The sequence below is a fragment of the Apium graveolens genome, unplaced genomic scaffold (genome assembly GCF_009905375.1).
Source record: "Apium graveolens cultivar Ventura unplaced genomic scaffold, ASM990537v1 ctg5402, whole genome shotgun sequence".
Classification (NCBI taxonomy): domain Eukaryota; kingdom Viridiplantae; phylum Streptophyta; class Magnoliopsida; order Apiales; family Apiaceae; genus Apium; species Apium graveolens.
The window spans coordinates 37,978-43,527 of record NW_027418963.1 but is presented as its reverse complement, the minus strand read 5'-3'; the positions used below and the strand labels follow the sequence as shown (position 1 = coordinate 43,527).

Here is a 5,550-nt window from a genome sequence, read left to right as displayed (position 1 = left end):
GACTTTTAAAATGACAAACCAAATAAAATTATTTTGATGAAAAATTTTAATTATATCACTAATAGATATATATATATATAATATATATATATATCTTTTGACATCCATACGCTTGGATCGTTGTAAAATATTTTTAAAAAAATCGAAACACCAATTCAGGATTAAACACTAGTTAGTTGTACTAGTTAAACTGAAACTTGACTTTTAAAATGACAAGCCAAATAAAATTATTTTGATGTTAAATTTTGGTTATATCACTCATATATATATATATATATATATATATATATTATATATCGACATCCATATGGTTGGGTCTTTGAAAAATATTTTTAAAAAATCTAACACCAATTCTGGAATAAACAGCAGTTAGTTGTACTAGTTATACTAAAGCTTGACTGTTAAAATGACAAACCAAATAAATTTATTTTGATATGAAATTTTGGTTATATCACCAATATATATATTTATTGACATCCATACAGTTGGATCATTGAAAAATATTTTAAAAAATATTGAAACGCCAATTCTGGAATAAACACTAGTTAGTTGTACTAGTCAAACTGAAATTGACTGTTAAAATGGCAAACCAAATAAAATTATTTGATATAAAATTTTGGTTATATCACTCATATATATCTATCGACATCCATACGTTGGATTGTTGAAAAATATTTTTAAAAAATCGAAACACCAATTCCGGATAAAACACCAATTATTTTGTACTAGTTAAACAGAAGCTGTGACTGTTAAAATGACAACCAAAAAAAAAAATTATTTTGATATTAACGTATGGTTACATCACTAATATATATAATACATTGACATCCATACTTTTGGATCTTTAAAAAAATATTTAAAAATCGAAACACCAATTTTGGAATAAACACTAGTTAGCTGTATTAGTCAAACCGAAGCTTAACTGTTAAAATGGCAAACCAATAAAAATATTTTGATATAAAATTTTGGTTATATCACTCATATATATCTATGACATCCATACGGTTGGATCATGAAAAATATTTTTAAAAAATATTGAAACACCAATTCTGGAATAAACACTATTTAGTTGGACTAGTCAAACTGAAATTGGACTGTTAAAATGGCAAACCAAAAAATATTATTTTGATATAAAATTTTGGTTATATCACTCATATATATATACTATGGAACATTCATATGGTTGGATCATGAAAATATTTTAAAAATATCGAAACCACCAATTCTGGAATAAACACTAGTTAGTTGTACTAGTCCAAACTGAAATTGACTGTTAAAACGGCAAAACTAAATTAAATTATTTTGATGTACAATTTTGGTTATATCACTCATATATAATCTATTAACATCCATATGGTTGGCTCATTGAAAAATATTTTTTAAAAAAAAGCGAAACACCAATTCTGGAATAAACATCAAATTAGTTATACTAGTCAAATTGAAGCGTGACTATTAACATGGCAAACCAAATAAAATTATTTTGATTTGAAATTTTAGTTATATCACTAATATATATATATATATATATAAATTGACATCCATACGATTGGATCGTTGAAATTTTTTTTTTTAAATCGAAATACCATTTTCTGGAATAAACACTAATTTGTTGTACGAGTCAAACTCAAGTTTGACTATTAAAATGGCAAACCAAATAAAATTATTTTGATATAAAATTTTGGTTATATTACTAATACATATAAATTGACATCCATACGGTTGGATTGTTAAAAAATAATTTTTTAAAAATCGAAACACCATTTCTAGAATAAACACTAGTTTGCTTTACTAATCAAACTCAAGCTTGACTATTAAAATGGTAAACCAAATCAAAATATTTTGATATAAAATTTTGGTTATATCACTATTATATATATAAATTGACATCTATACGGGTGGATTATTGAAATATATATATATATATATATATATATATATATATATATATATATCTTTTGACATTCATATGGTTGGATCGTTGAAAAATATTTGAAGAAAAATCGAAAACACCAATTCTGGAATAAACACTAGTTAGTTGTACTAGTCAAATTAAAACTTCACTGTTAAAATGACAAATCAAATAAAATTATTTTAGTATGTAAAATTGGTTATATCAGTAATATATATAAATATAAATACACATCCATTCAGTTAAATCGAAAAATATTTTTTTAAAAAAATCAAAATACCAATTCTAATAGTTGTACTAGTCAAACTGAGAAAATTTATGATAAAATTTACCAAAATCATAATTTCATATTTTAATTAAAATTAAGTTGTTAAGATATATTTATATATTATATTATTTTTTAAATAAAAATTTAATTAATTATTATATTTATGTCCTAAAATTAAAAAAGGAATTATATATTACAATCAATTCAATTTATTTAAAAAAAATCAATTCGATGAGGAGTAAATTATATGTTTAATGGGTCAGGGCCTATATGGACAAGCTGGGAAAGCATTAATAATTTGTAAATCAAGCCCATTCAAAAGGCTACATATTCTCTGTCTCAAAACCCTAATTTAGCAGCAGCTTTTCTCTCTCTTCTCTCTCTCTCCTCTATCTCCCTTTCTCTCTTTCTCTCTGGTTGAGCCTATTCTTATTATATATACACTAACTATGGGCAAAGATGATTGATGCTATTTTTTGACACATCTTGTATGAGAAAAGACTTTGCTTTTCCTTGAGCACGTTCAGCAACACTTTTAGCCATATTTTTTTATTTGATTTTTGGTTATTTATTTGATATATAATGTTGATGTATATATGAATTATACGTATGCGAGTGCAATTGAAGGCAGCCTCTTTTACTCTCCTTATGAATTTGAAATGGTATATGGATCGATTATTGGCTTTTGTGTTTTGATGAGACTGTTCAGTTTGGTGATTGATGTAGTTTTTTTAATTTAGTTGTATGCTTATATATGGATATTTGGATGGTTTTTTTCCAATTTGATTTTGTGCGATTATTGTTATGTGTTTTGAGGATGTTGATGTTTTACAATTTGACTCATCGACTTATTACTAAGATTTCTTTCAACAAGCTAAGTAATGTTTTTAGGAGAGGTGCCTTTGGTGTTGTGTTTTCCGGATTGTGATAATTTTTTTTTGCTGAATTAGAATGGCGCTAACGATCTGGTTGGCCGGCGTTGGGAAATAGTACTTGCAGTGAGTTTATCGGTCCTAAAGGTTTCATAATTCACGGTGTCATTCAGTCAATTATTTCAATAGTATCAGATTATAGTTCTTCATGCTCTCGCTTCGCTTCTCAAAAGTCATGAGTCTAGGTCTATTTTAGCCGGATTTTTGAAGCTTGCCGGAATCTGGAATTTTTCCGATTCCGGCAAGATTTTTTTAATAAACCGGTGTTTGTTTATTCGTCTGGATGGGCTTGAATTTAATATCTTATGTTTGACAAGATACGGTCGAGTTTAATAATTGGGCGGGCTTTTTAAAATATTTCAAACATTTTAATTATTTTGGTGGGATTTTCAAATTTTAAGTGAAAAATCAATTTGGACCGACATCGATTGAATTTGACCGATCAAATTTAACGGTCGTATTTAACCAGTTGTATTTAGACGGTCGTATTTAGACTAAATACAACCGAATACTAAATATCACTCCCATATGTACGACTAGGTCCAAAACCGGTCGTATTTAGATACGGCTGGTTTTGGACCGGTTGTATTTAGCCGTGTTTCTTGTAGTGATCGGAAGCTGTAGAATTGGTCAATTCAGCAAAACCTCTCTTCAATCAATGGAAAAATGCTCAAGATAAAACCTTTGACACATCTCTTTGGTTCATGACACCAGTGGATGGTGCGTAGCATTAGACCGTACCAGATGAAAATACGATTAAACTAAATACTGACACGACACTATTTGCAGCTTCTTATTATTTTAGTTTTTCTAGAGTGGCTCGAGATTATGTAAGTGGACTGATTGAGGCTATAGAATGATGCAAGCAAGACAACATTTTATCATAAGTGGCCACGGAAGTGGCCACAGAAAAAGGCATCAGGAAAGCCTTGTAAGCCTTGAGTTGGATAAAAAAACAGTGGAGTAGCGTGGTAGTAAAAACAGATTTCAACTGGTCATACATGTAGGAATGGGCACGGGGGCACTTCGAGGTCGGGGAGTGGTGTCCCCGCCCCCAATCCCGATCCCAAAAACCGCGCTGAACCCCGATCCCTTCCCCGAACGGGGAACGGGAATCCTCACGGGTTTTCAGGGAATTTAAATTTTTCATTAAAAAATAATAATGTTATTTTATATTTTATATTTTATATTTTATATTTTTTAAAAAATAATAAAATACTAATTGATCACATGTAAATATATTGATATTATCTCATATTTTTAATATCAAATTATATCAAAATTTTATATAATACAAATAAACGGCAAATTTTAAATTATAAAAATATATTATATTATATTATAATGTAAAATAAAATATTGATCAATAAATTATAGATTATTTTAAATTTAAATAATATTATAAAATTTATCTATTTTTAATAATTAATTAGTAATATATATTATTTATTTATATACACAATCGGGGTCGGGGATCGGGGCGAGGAAACACTCATCCCCAATCCCGCCTTGATCACCGAAATCTTTATAAAATTCTCTATCATCCCCGCCCCGCCCCTAAAAAATTCCTTGAATCCCGACGTACATGAGTGTAAGGAGGTCTTGATGGAGTTAAAAGAACGTAAGGTGTCATTAAACTTTGTAAAACACTCTGTGAATCAAGTAGTTTACTATTTAGCAAGACTTACTCATTCGATAGTTGATTGTATTTTGCGAGTGGATAATGCACACTCGGATTTAATTAACGTATGTTTAAATATTTAATTATTGATAAGATTTTAGTTTCTTGGAAAAGAGGATATCATGCATAGCTTGACCTAACAGAACCGGATATGGTCTTTTCAATAGGGAGTTAATTACTTTCGATTTCAAAATAAAAAATGAAGAATTCTCATCAAGCATTTTAATCTTCATTTAATTCAAAGAAAATAATATTATGTTATTAATGTTTCTTAGCTTCTTTAATTTGTACATGAAATTATTCATGCACACATTTGTTTTCATCGAGACTTGAACCATGGACATCTTGTCACGATGAGAAGTATATATCCATTGTTTTATATAAGAGAATGTCCAATAGTATGTTTTTCTCCATGCTACATGTATAAAAGTTGTTGGGTGTCATTTTATATAAGAGTATATCCAATGGTGTGCTATATGATAAATGGTGTGCCTTACTATAATATTACTTGCCAAATTTAAAAAAGATTGGCAAAAAGATTGTGGCTCCTTGCCAAATTTAAAAATTGGCCGAAAGATTGTAGTTCCTTAACTATTCCCTTAACTATCTTGGATTTAGAGGGCTATTATTTGTTCATTATATCAATTTTCAGTTTAAGGCTTGATTGCATTTTCGAAAATTCTCCGATGTGTCCTCTATCAATTTTCTTTGGGTAACAATTCAATATTTTCCTTACGTACAAATAAATATTTTTAATTAA

The 5,550-nt window shown here is 28.3% G+C and overlaps 1 non-coding gene across 1 annotated transcript; it reads left to right on the top strand.

Annotated features, from left to right (window-relative positions):
- Positions 1-2,629: 2,629 nt before the first annotated feature.
- LOC141702644 (small nucleolar RNA snoR1) lies at positions 2,630-2,718 on the top strand. The gene has a single exon (XR_012567211.1). It is a non-coding gene; the product is annotated as a small nucleolar RNA snoR1 (small nucleolar RNA).
- The last annotated feature ends 2,832 nt before the right edge of the window (positions 2,719-5,550 follow it).